We start from the raw sequence: 16,079 nt of genomic DNA on the forward strand, positions 1-16,079 counted from the left end.
GCTCCCCAAAGTTATTTTCCACCAGGCCTTGTGGAGTTCCGCCCAGAGAACAAGCAGCTGAGTATTCAGCCAGAGACCCATGATACCCCTCTACAGAGTTTTAGACCTCTTTCTCTGTGTAGTAATTCTCTCTTCATTACTCTGATCTGCAAATTCTAGCTACCTCAACAACCTTGAGCTCTGACCTGTCCCTGCTCAGCTCAGCAAGGCAGCTGTTATCAACTTGGGCTTCCCTTTCCTGTGCTTCTACAAGGAAAGGTAGGAGGGCTAAGTGGTCCATCTCATGTGTTTCCCTTATTCAGGCATCAAAGTTCAGCACTGCCAAAATTCTGAAATTTAGTTTTCTGAAAACAGTTGAAAATAAAATTTTCTTTCCTTCAAAACTTACTTTTATTCCTAGATGCATTTTTTTTTTCCAGCTAATGGCATCAAATCCCTGGACCAAATTTACAGTTATTGTTGCTTCCCTATTCTCTGGTTCCCCGTAAAATCATTTGCTAGGCTCTGTTGATTCCATGTTTTGAGAGTATCTTGCCTTAATTCCTTTACCTAACTCTTTGGAACTGCCTCAGTTTGAACTACTTCTCAGCTGAACAAATTGTAAGTGTGCCCTGGATAATCTGTCTGTCTCCATCTTAGTTTTCTTTGATTCAGAGATTGTTGTCTGTTTCATTAATATCCAAAGCCTAGAAACTGTCTAGCATACAGGCCAAAATTTTTTAAAAGTTGTATTAATTTATTTAAAAGGCAGAGTTGCAGAGAGAGAGAGATCTTCCATACTCTGGTTCACTCTCCAAATGGTCGCAATGGCCGTAGCTTGGCCTATCTCAAGGCTGGAGGCAGGACTTCTTCTGGGTCTCCCATGTAGGTTGAAGGGGTTCAAGGACTTGGGCCATCTTTGCAGCTTTCCCTGGCATGATAGCAGAGAGCTGGATTGGAAATGGAGCAGCCAGGTCTCAAACCAGTGCCCATATGGGATGCCTGCTCTGCAGGCCATGTTTTTACGTGCTCACTACACCACAGTGCTGGCCCCTCAGGTAAATTTTTTAAAGTTCATTTTGAGAATTTCAATCTGCTGCCCAAAATATTAAATGAAATCCTATTTCCTAATAAGTAAAAACGAAATTTGATATTCAATAATCCCCTCAAATTTCTTCCTATTCATTTTTTGCATTTCCTCCTCTCTTGCCTTATACTTTACCCAAATAAAGCTCTTTTCTGTAAAAACTATGTGTTATCCCTCTTTCATGACTTGTTCACACTATTTCTTTTATGTGGAATACCCTTTATAAATGTCTTCCTATGCCTAAATTAGACTCATTCTTCAAGACCCAAGGCCCTTTCGTAAGCTTATTCGTCCCGACCTGGGAAGTTATCCTGTAGGAACGTACTTGACACTTCACTGGCCCTGCTTCCAGCAGCTCCACTCACCTCCTGCCTTTTGAGTGATCATGTCCCTTCCGTGTTGTAAACTACTCAAAGGCATGGACAATGTCGAAGTGCTGCTCCCTCCTCGGAACTTGACCCAGTGTTTACTATTGAGCTTTAATGTTGATAAGGTGCTGTGGTGCTTAGCCACTATTCACTGACTGCATCCCATGCACTGTGCTGCTTGCTGTACTCACATCATTTTCCTTAATTCTGGAAGAATACCAAAAGCTCACTACAACCCAAATGACACCAAAGCCGATGGCTGTGATGGAGATCGGACATGCTCAACAGCTCGAATTCTAGTCCACTGAATTCCATGTCCCCTGAGACAGGGTGAGGTGTCAGTTGCCCTCCTGCCTGCTGCTTGCTTGTCACAGAATCATTTCTCCCATCCCAGACCCTCACAACTGAAGTCTGAAGGAAGTTGCTTCCTGTGTCATTTCCGCCCCCAGAAAATGGCCCCTTCTACCTTTGCCATTTACCCTTGCCAGCCTACCTGCAGTGCTGCAGCCCTGTGCCCACATCAAAGAGCCCTGCTTTGCTGCCTCTCCTCTGGCTTCTCCAGATGACAGCCCTGCCTCTCTCTGCAGAGCCATTAGGAATCCATGGATGAGACCTGTTCCCATAACATGGAGGTCCTCCTGCCTGCCTGCCCTTGTCCCCTGGGCCAGGTCTTTTCTTCCAAGCCAGATTTTCTCACTTTCCATAGCTACTAATAGATTGATTTCCCCCTGGTGGTGGCTTTTGTGGAACAAGCATTCATTAAACCACTGAGAACTTTTTTTTAAAGATTTACTTATGTATCTGAAAGGTAGAGTTACAGGCAGAGGCAGAGACACAGCAAGAGAGAGAGGGCTTCTGTCTGCTGGTTCACTCCCCAAATGGCTGCGATGGCCTAGAGCTGAGCCTATCTGAAGGCAGGAGCCAGGAGCTTCCTCTGGGTCGCCCATGTTGGTGCTGGGGCCCAAGGACTTGGGCCATCTTTTGCTGCTTTCCCAGGCCATAGCAGGGAACTGTACTGGAAGTGGATCAGCCAGGTCTCGAACAAGCACCCATATGGTATGCCAGCACAGCAGGCAGCAGCTTTACCGCCATGCCAGAGCTGCAGCCCCTATTGAGAACTTCTTATATATCCAAAACACTATTAAGTATTGAGAAAGAAGTGAAAATAACCAATCAAACAAATGAACAATTTAAACATTTTGTTTGATAGGAATCCCTCGCTTTAAAAAAGTTGAAGTCTACTGCACTCTATAGAAGTCCTTTATCTGTGAAGCTCATTCATCAATTTGATGGGTACACACCAAGCCCATGAACATGCCAGTTTCTGTCCCCAAGTGTGTGGGACACAGATTGACAAGATGTCTGCTTTCCTGGAGCAGCCAATAAATCTATAAACTGATATCAGCTATTGATAAGTACAGTATTAGAAATTATAAATAATAAAAAGAAAACAAAGTAGGATGATTTAAGGCAAACATGAGACAGGGAGGTGACATCTAAGTGTGTTTCTGTGTGGGTACAAACTGATGAGGTCTTTACTAATTATATACTGAATTGATCTTCTGTATATAAAGATAATTGGAAATGAAAAAAAACAACCTGGTGTTAAATTGGAAATGGCATAGAAAATTAATTAATTAAAAAAAATATTATGTAGGATCTCTGTCTTTAATGTGCTGTACACTGTTATTTAATGTTATTTAATGCTATAACTAGTACTCCAATGGTAGTTTTTTCACTTTATGTTGCTATATGGGGCAAACTGTTGAAATCTTTACCTAATATATACTAAATTGATCTTCTGTATATAAAGAGAATTGAAAATGAATCTTGATGTGAATGGAAGGGGAGAGGGAGCGGGAAAGGGGAGGGTTGCGGGCAGGAGGGAAGTTATGGGAGGGGGGAAGCCATTGTAACCCATAAGCTGTACTTTGGAAATTTATATTCATTAAATAAAAGTTTAATAAATGAAAAAAAAAAAAGAAGGTGACATCTTGGCTGAATGGCACTTGAAGGTGTAGGGAAAGGAGAGTGTAGTCAGGGTGAACGTTGGTGCTGATGGAATGTGTGATCCAGGAAGTGAATCACAAGAGCTAAGGTCAGACAAACAGACCAGCTCAGATCAGGTAAGGTTTAGCAGGCCACGGTAAGGTGTTTGGATTTTTCTAAATAGAGCGGGAAGAAAGTATTGGAAGACTTCAAGTAGGAATGACATGAGGTGATTACACTGTTACAAGAGCACTTCGGCTGCTGTATATGCACAGAAGCAAGAGTATAAGATTCTAGGCTCCATTAGGAGCTGTTCTAATGTAAGTAAGATATGATGGTCCTATCAGCCTATGAACTAAATGTGTGTTCTGTCAGATAATGCCCTCTGTTGCTGGTATCCACTTTACAGGGTACTGGATCTACTGTATAACAAAATTAGATGACAGGATCACTGGCCTCAGAGACTTTTCCATAATTTAATGGAGATGAGAGACAAAATGAAAGAGAACAAAAGCTGATACCTTATTGAGGCAATAAAACATTGATAGAAGTTGGCAGACTGTCAACAGTCAACAGACTGTCTTCAGCTGGGGTCAATCTTCTGGGTCACCCTATTCTGAATCACCATGGTGCTACTACAGAACAACAAAAGAAGCCACCATCCTGACTTGAATCAGAGTAACATAGCCAAGTAAATTATAAACAGATATAAAGCTAGTTGTGATGCATTAACCAAGCACTGACAATTTTCTAAACACCATGTTAATACTTTACATGAATCATTTAGTCCCCAAAACAAACCTGCCAGGGATCCTCATCCCCATTTCCTAGATGAAAAAAACATCCCTTTGAACATGGTAACTTGCCTATCGTTACATGCAGCTCATAAACACAAAAGCCCAGACATGTGCCTTGGTCAATATGACCTCAAATTCAAGTTCATAAGGATGATGAGAGTGTTTTCCAGAGTGGTCTGATGATAAGAATTAGCTGTGATCCTTGTTAAAAACACAGATACCTGTGCTTATGTCCTACCCCATGCCAGATCCTCTGGACCAGAATGTCTAGGGAGAGAAAGCAGTCTGGGAAGCTATTAATTTTAACAATGGCCTACAAAAATTATTACCATATTATCTTTTTAAAAAAATTTATTTATTTATTTGAAAAGAAGAGTTACATAGAGAAAGAAAGAGAGGCAGAGAGAGAGAGGTCTTCCATCTGCTGGTTCACTTCCCAGATGGCCACAACAGCCAGAGCTGTGCCTGTTCAAAGCCAGGAGCCAGGAGCTTCTTCCAGGTTTCCCACATGAGTGCAGCAGTCCAAGTACTTGGGCCATGATCTACTGCTTTCCCAGGCCACAGCAGAGAGCTGGATCAGAAGTGGAGCAGTAGGACTTGAACCTGCACCCAAATGGGATGCCAGCACTGCAGGTGGTGGCTTTACCCACTACACCACAGTACCACCCCTTATATTATCTTATTTTTAACATCATAATTACTCTTGTTGATAACCTACACTAGAGTAGGCCATACCCAACAAAAAGGAAATGAGGAAATACAATGTGGAGGAACAATTAAGGCAAGTGGTATTTATCAGAAGGAAGTTTTGATCTGGATTTTGAAAGGAATGCTGAGTAATAGAATGAAACATTCCAGACAAGAAAAGCATGAAAGAGGCAAGAGTGAGTCAGGTGTATAAACTGATGTCCCAAGGAGAGGGGGCGTGAGTCAGCATATACCCTACCACCAGGTCTTGAGTAACACTTGTGGGTTATCAAACCTGTGAGATCCTTGGTCTGATCTTGGCCAAGATTGTTCTAGAAAGGCAAACCTTGAAATAATATTCTAATATGATTCTCTAGGGCTAAAGTGTCAAACGCAATCTTGATTTGAGATATTTTTCTTTTTCAAAATAAGCTTGTTAACTGATTCCCTACAATACACAAATGATCCCAGAAAATAATCTTACTTGGAGTATGATCACAGGAAAATTTTCTTTATTGATTCATTGACATTGCTAAGTGCATTTCCAAATGGATTCTGTAGGAGCCATGTCCTAAATTCTTCTACACATTATGGTTAACAGCCTGAAACTTAGTCAACAGATGCTCACCGAATGCAGACTATGAAGTATAAACCAGACACTGTGAGTAGCACAGGGGAGACAAAAATGGATAAAACATCACAAGGCTTCAGAATCCAGTGGGAGAAGATAGATAACCAAACATACAATTCTATACCATTCTAGAAGAAAGGAGGGCTAATGGCCAAGGCACTGAAGTGGGAGTCCCTGGTTCTACATGGGGCTGTCAGAGCAACATGATTGGCCTTGCTTACTGGGTTTTGAAGGATTCCTAAGAATGCCAAACCAAGGAGAGAGAAAGGACAATGACACAGGGGGTCAGTGTGGAAGAGGGAGAATTCAATTCTAAAGGGTTATCACAGAGGAGCCACACACACTGAAGTTGACAAGTTTTTTCATCCTGCATGGTGTTTAAAATAATAAATTTCTTGTTATCACTTAAAATGGGGGGAAACTTGTATACAAATATTTACTTCTGACTTAATAGAATCCAAGATTTCCCAACACTAGGCCTACATTCTCTCATGGCAACATCCAACTGGCCCCAAGTGACAGCTGCCCTCCTCAGAGGGCATTCTTGTTTCTCAGTCCACCACAGATCCTGCACCCTCTACCACCTGAGTTTGTGGCTCCTGACTGAGCACACCCTATGAGGTGGCAGGAGAATATCTTGAACAAGGATGTGATATGAGTGTAGTTTGGAGCAAAGACGTGGATGGCCTTGCTTGCCAAACTTACTGAGGCTTTACCACTGTAACAACGATGAGGGGATGGCTAGCAATACAGTAATGCAGGGTAGGAAAGGGCTAAGAACTCATTATTAAGAAGCTGCCTCTGGCAGTTAGAATGAAGACAGAAATTACCTAGGAGGTCACCACAATAGTTCAGGCAAGAGATGATGAGCAGCAAGAGAGTGGTCCTGGGGCTGGAAATGAAGGGCAGAGTCATAAAAGAAGAGACAGGGTGGGCAGTTGGCCTAGTAGTGAAGACACCCCCATCCCACACCAGAGTTACTGGTTTCAATTCCTGGCTCTACCTCCTGACTCCAGCTTCCTGCTAATGCAGGCCCTGGAAGTCTGAGTCTTTAGAAGGGGAGGCTCAACGAATTGGGTTCCTGCCATCCATGAGGGAGGTCAGGATTGAGTCCCAAGCTTAGACCCTAAGCCAGCTCCAGCTGTTGTGGGCATTTGGGAATTGAACCAGCAAATCGGAACTCTCTCTCTCTGTGTCTGTCTCCCCATCTCTCTTAGATAAATAAATAAATTTTAATAAGGAGAAGAAGGGGTAGAGGCATAGAAATGTTCCTGTAAAAAAAGGTTTATTTATTTATTTGAAAGTCGGAGTTACAGAGAGAGTGAGAGGGAAAGACAGAGTGACAGAGAGAGTGAAAGGGAAAGACAGTGACAGAGAGAGAAATATCTTACATGCACTGGTTCCCTCCTCAGATGGCTGCAACAACCAGGGCTGGGCCAGGCTGAAGCCAGGAGCCAAGAGCTTCTTCTAGGTCTCCCATGTGTGTGCAGGGGCCCAAGCACTTGGACCACCCTCTACTGCTTTTCCAGGTACATTAGCAGTGAGATGGATCACAAGTAGAGCAGCTGGGACTTGAATGGCACCCATAGATGCCAGCATTGAAACAGTTGCTTAACACATTATGCCACAATGCCAACCCCTGGAAATATTTCTAAACTGTTTAATATGAAAATGCTTAAATGTGCAATCTAGAAAAAAAAACTAACAGGATAATAAAATAAATATATAATCTCTGCCAGATTCAGCAGAGATTTAATAATTGTTTCTATTTTGCCATATAGTAGTCTCCTCTTACCTAAGGTATTGGTTTCTGCAGTTTCAGTTACCCATCAGTAACTGCAGTCCAAAAATGTTAAGCAGAAAATTCCAGAAATAAATAATTCATAAGTTTCTAAATTGCATGTCACTGTGGTTTGAGTAGGATTTTGCCCCAGGACTCATTCAGATGTTTAAACTCCAAAGACATAAGTCATAAAATGGTAGACACTCAATACAATTTTGTTGTTCAGGAGGTGGGGCAAATTGGGAGAGTCTTAGGTCACTGGGGCAAACCCTTGTAGGGAAGTTCTCACAGGAGAGCTGTTACAGAAATCTAGGGTTTGGCCCAGCCTGCCCCTCTGCTTGCTTATTTGCCCTGCAACTCTTCCTCTGCATGCACTGCCTTTGCATCTATCACTCTCACAGAGACCAAACCAATGCAACCACCCAGTTTTGAACTGGAAGCTCTGAAGTTGAAAGCCAAGTAAAGCTTGTTTTTTTAGAAAGTTACTTGTCTCAGATATTTCCTCGTAGTGGTAAAAAGCTGATTGATATCTACACTGTTCTGAGGAATGGGATGAAATCTCACGTTGTGCTGTTCTGTCTTGCTCAGGACCTGAAACATCTGCCCCGTGGATCCAGGGTGCATTACCTACCGTTAAGTCACTTTAAGTAGCCAGATTGACTGTGGTGGTGCCACAGTGCGTGTGTTCAAGTAACCCTCCTTGTACTTAATAATGGTCCTGGAGTGCAAGAGTAGTGACACCGGCAACTTGGAAGTGTCAGGGAGAGGCCATCAAGTGCTTTCTAAGGGAGAAGGTGAAAGTTCTTACCTTACTAAGTAAAGGAAACAATTCCACGCTGCAGTTGCTTAGATGTATGGTAAGAGCAAAGCATAGCATATACACAGGGCTCAGTACTATCTTCAGATTAGTCCAGATTCGCACATCTAAAAATAATGTTAGTTCCTTAGTACCATATAATCTCCATATCATTCAAGATATAGCTCATACTCAAAATTTCTGTAATTGTCATAAAAATTGTTTAGCTGTTTTTTTTAAAAAACTGAGTCTATCAAGTTGTTTAATTGTATTTGGTTGCTATGTCTCCCATTTATTTATTTATTTATTTATTGACAGGCAAAGTTAGATAGTGAGAGAGAGAGAGAGAGAGAGACAGAGAGAAAGGTCTTCCTTTTTCTGTTGGTTCACCCCCAAGTGGCTGCTGTGCTGATCCGAAGCCAGGAGCCAGGTGCTTTTCCTGGTCTCCCATGGGGTGCAGGGCACAAGGACCTGGGCCATCCTCCACAGCACTCTTGGGCCACAGTAGAGAGCTGGACTGGAAGAGAAGCAACCGGGACAGAATCCGGCGCCCCGACTGGGACTAGAACCTGGGGTGCCTGCGCCATAGGCGGAGAATTAGCCTAGTGAGCCGTGGCGCTGGCCGGTTGCTATGTCTCTTTACTCTTGCTTCATCTAGAACAGTTACTTCATTTTCCTCCCCCATGTCATGACAATGAATTTTGGAGGAATTGTTTTAAAAATTATCTTGTTGAATATTTCCCATTTGGAATTCTTCAACAGGTTTCTTTGTAATTTGATTGCTCTTTGATTCCCTATAAGATCTATATATTTTAGGTTAGGACTAACAGCTTAATTTGATTCAGTTTAAACACTTTTGTCAAGAATACTTATAACTTTTCTATGACTTTCATATGTATCACATCAGGAGGACTATATTACCATATTATTAATTTTAAAGTCTATCGCTTGTTCAAGGTGCTGTCATATCTCTCCTTTAGACAATTATGAAATAATCCACACTGTGATGTTTTGTCATGGTGTGAGTATCTAGCTTCAAAACAACTTGTTACCATCCTTTCCTGAATCAATTATTTCATTGGAAGTTGCAAAATAGTGACTTTGAATAGTATGACTCCTTTTTTGGGTCATTCTTCATTAAAGATGAGTTTTCCTTATCACTTAGGGTGTACGCAATTCCTACTCAAAAGGAATTACTAAAAGGTAAATCTTTAGTTCTTTTCCTTTTACTAGCAATTCAGAGTTGTGTATTAAATAGTCACTTCCAATGATGATAAATGAGTTTTTATTTCTGTATTTCATTTTTGGAAGGGTACTACTACAGACTGATAGATTTTATATATTCAGTGTCTTATAATCAATATAGTCCTGTACAAATTGTCTAAAATTTGGCTAGTCAGAGTCCTTTCAAACTAGCTCTTGTGTCCTTGTAGCATGCCCTTATAAGTCACTGAGCATTATCAACAAATGGAATGAACTGTTTCTCAAAATGTCTGGGTTTTAGGTGTATTTGTTGCTAAATGGATGTCATTGCATCTATGTTCTTTCAGGGGACACAGCTAAGATATACACCCACCCTTAAACACATACAAGGGCACTTTAAAATATTTGTAGAAAAATAGAATTAAAATTAAGTTCAGGGTGGGCATTTGGCATACGGGTTAAGAGGCTACTTGGAACACCGACATTACACATAGGAGTACCTGGGTTCAAGGCCTGGCTCTGCTCCCAGTTCCAGCTTCCTGCTAATATGCACCCTAAGGTACAGCAGGTAAGGGCTCAGGTAATTGGATCCCTGCCAACCCCATGGGAGGCCCAGATTTAGTTCTCATCTCTTGGCTTCAGCTCCAGCCATTGCAGGCATTTGGAAAATGATTTAGTTCTTGGGAGCTCCTTGTCTGTATGTCTGTCTCTCTGCCTCCCAAATAAATAAAATAAAATTATAAGATGGGTTGACTTTGGTGCAAAATGATTGAAACCTGTGCATAATTTTTTCATAATATATGTTATCCATGAACTTTTTGAAGACTCCTCATGTCTGTGTGTGTAAAGGGATTTACTTATTTATTTGAAAGGCAGAGTTACAGATAGGCAGAGGCAGAGGCAGAGAGGTGTTTTCCATCTGTTGGTTCACTCCCTAGGAGCTGGAAACGGCTAGAGCTGGGCCGGGGGCCAGGAGCTTCTTCTGGGTCTCCTACATGGGTGCAGGGGCCCAAGAACTTGGACAATCTTTTGCTGCTTTCCCAGGCACATTGCCAGAGAGCTGGATTGAAAGTGGAGCAACTGGGTCTCAAACCAGCGCCCACATGGGATGCAGGCACTGCTGACGGCAGCTCTACCCACTATGCCATAGCACTGGCCACCATGTAGATATTCTTAATTCTTGCATCTATACTGACATTTCTAATTTAAATTTAATATTATAGTTTAAGATTATAATTATTTTCCTATGGAATGTTTTAAAGAAAGAATTGACAGGAGTGGATGATGAGACATAGAGGCAAGAGAAAAGAAATGATCAAGAATGACTTGATCCTCAGCTTGATATCCTGAGCCTGGTTGTGGTGTTTTTGTTTACTACTTTACCAAAGATAGGGAGAAGGAGAAAGGAGAACAGCTCACAGGGTAGATGTGGGGTTTGAGAAATCAATTTGTGTGTGTGTGTGTGTATCATTGATGTATTACATTAGCTATAAGATTTATCTGTTTGAAAACTGACACACTAAAGTGAAAAGTGACAAAGACTTTACTGAAGTGTAGAAATACAAATTATGCTCAAAGTACCCATCATGATCCATCTCAAACTTTGAGCACTCTTCAAATATCCCAGTACTTGAATGAAGTTAAGCACATGAATATGAATTATTATGGTATAAAAATCTACCTCAAGCAAAGGAGGAAAGATATTACAAAAAAAAAGGTGAAGAACTTCTATAAAGTATAGGAGAAACTTTTAAGACAACTCTGGGTGTATTAGTTTGCTGGGGCTGCCACAATTAAATGCCATGGACTGGGTGGATTAAACAGAAATTTGTTTTTTCCCTGTTCTGGATACCAATCCAAGGTCAAAATGTTGAAAGGTTTGTTCTCTTCTGAAGCCTAAGCCTCTCTCCTAAGCTTGTAGCTGCTTGCCTTCTAGCTGTGTCCTACTCACCTCTTAGTCTATATGTTAGCTGTGCCCTAATCTTCTCTTCTGATCAGAACATCCATTTTATTGGATTCTGGGCCATCCATGTGACCTCCTTTTACCTTAATCACCTTTATAAAGGTCCTATATCCAAACACAGTCACAGTCTGAGATACTATTATAACTTCAACATGTGAAAAGGAAGGAGCACAGTGCAGCTCATAATGCATGGGACAGAAGAAAGCTGTGTGATCAAGAAAAGATACATGCTCAAGAAAGTTAGCACGTCTTCTTTCTGGCTGGGCCACTTTTCTAGCTGGACAAACTTTGGTAGCATTATTATTACTCTAGAAGAGCCTAATTAAATCTGAGAAGATGATTAATGATGAGTCACATGTTCATCCACATTTCTATGGTCAACAACGAATATACACAGAGAACAGTGGAGACAGAAGAATATATCCACCCTGTTTCCACCAAGATTTTCTAGGCTTTGAACTTGAATCATTATGCTTAGCTTGCTTTCCGCCGGGGGTGGCATTTAATCATTCCTTTATTCCCCCCTCTTTTTAGGACAAGTATCCCTGTGCCAACTGACTCATCTTCTACCAATCTTAACTGTCCCAAATGATATGGGAGTGGCAGATTTCATCTATCTGGGTGTAGGAAAAATCAAAGAAGAGGAAATGAAGTTTTGTTAAAGATGCTAGAAGACTGGCACTTTTACAGATAAAAAATTGCAGGCTGGGGCTAGCTGGTAAAGTGACTGGCTTGAAGACTTGCTCAGCCGGTTAAAAATACAGTTGGGACTCCTCCTCCCAAATCCAGTTCCAATGATCTTTTTACTTCCCCACAACCAACTAACTCTGTGTTTAATTTTCCCTGATTCCAAATGTTCCTGGAAGTACTGCTTATGACTAATTTGAAATGTCAAAGAACATATGGTACAGCGGTTAAGAGTACAGACTGGTGACACGAGCCTATGTTTGAATCTCAGCTGTATCATCCTACTACCACATAGCCTTGAGTACGTTGTCTGACTTCTTCAAACCTCTGTTTCCTCCTTTCTGGAATGGGAATAATAATAGCATCTCTCTCACGGAATGGTCCATGGCAAGTGTTCAACAAATAGGAGAGATTATTCTTTGTTTTAATACCCTTAAGTTTATCAGAGTTCCATTTTTTCCATTCTAGTTTCTTAGACAAAATGAATTAAAAAGTAAAAAAATAAATAAATGACAAGCAAAAAAAGTATCATTCATTAGACATCTTTTCATTTAACAGCTAAGAGGATGTTGATTGTATGTCCCAGGATCGAGCAGTAGAGCACAAGGGCAAAAAGCATGCCTGACAATTGACTCAAAAGATTTCACAACTCCAGTGATTAAAAATCGCAGCCTAAAGAAAAAACAAAAATTCCCAAGGCTCTAGAATATGAGAAAAGGGTGTTCTGAAACAAAGGAAAGAGCGTGAGAAAAAATCGGGCGCTCTCAGATCTATGTGCTCAACAAAAGCACTGGTGCTGTCAGGAATAAAGGAGACCGCTTTCCAGCTTTTGCACCAAGATGGTGATTAAGGGAAGAAGGGAGCCTCTGCCCCTCCCAAAGCAGTATCCAAAGCAGGCTTGAAGGCCCAGAAGGCGATTCTGAGAAGCATCCACAGCCACTTAAAAAACAAATAAATACTGCATGTCACCCACTTTCCAGCATCCCAGGGCATCCCGAAGGCAGCCAAATATCCTGCAAAGGGTACCCGAAAGCAACAAGCTTGACCAGTAAGGCCATCATCAAGGTCCCCCGATCCCTGAGTCAGCCCTAAAGACGCCAACAATACACTTGTGTTCACTGGCAGGTGTCAAAGCCAACAACCATCGTATTAAACAGGCTGTGAAGAGCTGTATGAAATTAACATGGCCAAAATCAGCATCTTTTTTTAAAAAATGATTTATTTATTTGAAAGTCAGAATTACAGAGAGAAGGAGAGACAAAGGCCTTCTTCTACCTGCTGGTTCACTTCCCAGTTGGCTGCAACAACCAGGCTTGGGCTGTGCCAAAGTCAGAGGCTTCATCTGGTCCCCATGTGGGCACAGGGACTTAAGCACTTGGCTATCTTTCACTGTTTTTCTCAGGCCATCAGCAGAAGTAGATCAGCCAGGACATGAACCAGTGCCCAAATGGGATGCCAGCCTTGCAGGTGGCAGCTTTACCAACTATGCAACAACTCCAGCCCCAAGTTCAACATCTTGATCAGGCCTGATAGACAGGAGAGAGCTCCTATGATGCTTTGGATGCTGCCAACAAAATTAAGGTAATCTAAATTGAGACCTGGTGGCCAATTCTAAATGTATTTTTTCACCATTAAAAACAAAAAGAAAGAGACCACTTTCCAAGTAAAAGAATGCAGCTAAGATGCCCTTAGAAAGTAAAAGTAATTTCCAGCAAGAAAGGAGCCTTACCTTTCAGAGCCTGGGTCCCCTTAATGTGAAGAGCCTGTTCTGAGACAAATTCATGTGAGAAATTGGTCATTACATCTGATAGCGGGCCCCCTCAAAAACAGCTCCCTTTAAATACCAGCTTGTCACTGGGCCCTTGCATTTGAGCTGGTTGCTATGTTAATTTGCTTTAATCAGTGATTTTTTTCCCCAAGAGTTGGGTTCAAAGGCCTTGCCAGAAAGCCTATCATTCAAAAATTAATGCAATGCTATCTATATTTTAAAGTGTCTGTGCATATGGGAAACCCTAGCTTCAGTTGAAGTAATTTAGCATTTTGAATGTATATGTAGCACAAGGGACATTTAGTGAAAAGACCATTTATTTTTGTCAATTTTTATTGCAAGGACCAAAGGGCAAGAACCATACGTGAAAGCCCAAAGGAATGAATTTACTCACAAAGCACATACAGAGCACAGAGCCAGAGGAACTCTTCTCAAGCAGACATCTGTAGGCTGTCCAGCTAAATCAAAAGAGTTGGGCACGTCCAGGTAGATGGTCATTTCATTTGCTTGGCTGAAAAATTCACCAATATGCCAAATCTGTCAATTCTTTCTGTTAATTCTTTCCCTGCTGATTTCAGTTCTTGTCTAAATGTTGCTTTAGGAAGATTTTGCAAGGTGATTTTACTATACACACACACCCTTTGACCAACAAGTTTATTTTTAGGAATTTCCCTATAAAAATTCTAACCAAAGTGTATTAGGATATAGATGTGAGGAAATTTGTCCATTGTCTGAAATACTACCAATGGAAAGTAAGCTAAATGGCCATCAGAGTAGACTGGTTAAACAAATTATGATTTAGCCATACATACACCCTGGAATCAGACTACTGGAGTCTGAGCTTCTATTTTGCTCTACAGCCTATTTATTGGTTGTGGTCACTTGTACCCATTTTCTATTGTTGTGATAATAAATTACTACAACTAGGGTCCATGCTGTAGCCTAAGAGGTTAAGCTACCATCTGTGACACCTGCATCACATATAGGCACCATTTCTTTTTCTTTCTTTTTTTTTTTATTGACAGGCAGAGTGGATAGTGAGAGAGAGAGACAGAAAGGTCTTCCTTTTTGCCGTTGGTTCACCCTTCAATGGCCGCTGCGGCCGGCGCATCATGCTGATCCGAAGCCAGGAGCAAGGTGCTTATCCTGGTCTCCTATGTGGGTGCAGGGCCCAAGGACTTGAGCCATCCTCCACTGCCTTCCCGGGCCATAGCAGAGAGCTGGCCTGGAAGAGGGGCAACCGGGATAGAATCTGGTGCCCCAACCGGGACTAGAACCCGGTGTGCCGGTGCCGCAAGGTGGAGGATTAGCCTGTTAAGCCACAGCGCCGGCCACATACAGGCACCATTTCATATCCTGGCTGCTCCTAATTCAATCCAGCTCTCTGCTGATGGCCTGGGAATGCAGTGGAAGATGGCCCAAATGTTTGGACCCCTGACCCATGTGGGAGACTCAAAAGAAGCTCCTGGCTCCTGGCTTTGGGTCAGCCCATCTCCAGCTGTTGCGGCCATCTGGGGAGTGAACCAGCGGATAGAAGACCTCTCTCTCTGTTTCTCCTTCTCTGTATGTAACTCTGCCTATCAAATAAACAAATAAATGTTAAGAAAAGCAAAAACAAACTACTACAATTTGTGAGGTAAAACAAAACAAAGTTATCCTCTCACAATACAGTAAGTTATACGTTAGAATGGACTGAAATTAGTGGGTTGGTAGGGTTGAGTTCCTTCTCATAGAGTCTCAGAATGTTGCTTATCAGGTATTGGCAGAATTCAGTAAGACTCAGGCCTCAATCTCCCTGCTGGTTATAAGCTTATGCCTTTAGTTCCTGGAGTCCTCTCACTGGTTCCTGCACATAAATCCTTACCTCTCATAAACAGCAACAAAGGTGCTGAATTCCTCCCATTCTGCCTCTGTCTGATGCTGCTTCTGCCATCACATCTCCTCTCACCCAGTGAGAAAAGGTTCTACTTTTAAGGACAGAAGTGATTAGATTGGGCCTACCTGGCTGCTCCGGAATAATTTCCCCATCTCAAAGTCCTTGGTCTTAATCCTCAAAGTCTTTAGCAAATCAATATGATTGTAGCAGTCACGAGATTCATGGAATTAGATGCAAGTACATTTGGAGATCTTTATTCTATCTACCACACCTCTTTAAGCTGCAGGTTCCTTGCTCATGTAGTTGTTGTGAACTTTGCAGAAGATGACGTTTTTGACAGGTAGTACTCACTCAGCAAATGTCAGCCATCATCATCACTGTTACATAGCCATTACAAAGACTGAGTCACCTATGTCAGTCATATGGTCATACGTTCAACTGCCATATGATACGTTCAAATATCAT

This window comes from Lepus europaeus, chromosome 5 (assembly GCF_033115175.1).
Source record: "Lepus europaeus isolate LE1 chromosome 5, mLepTim1.pri, whole genome shotgun sequence".
Lineage (NCBI taxonomy): Eukaryota > Metazoa > Chordata > Mammalia > Lagomorpha > Leporidae > Lepus > Lepus europaeus.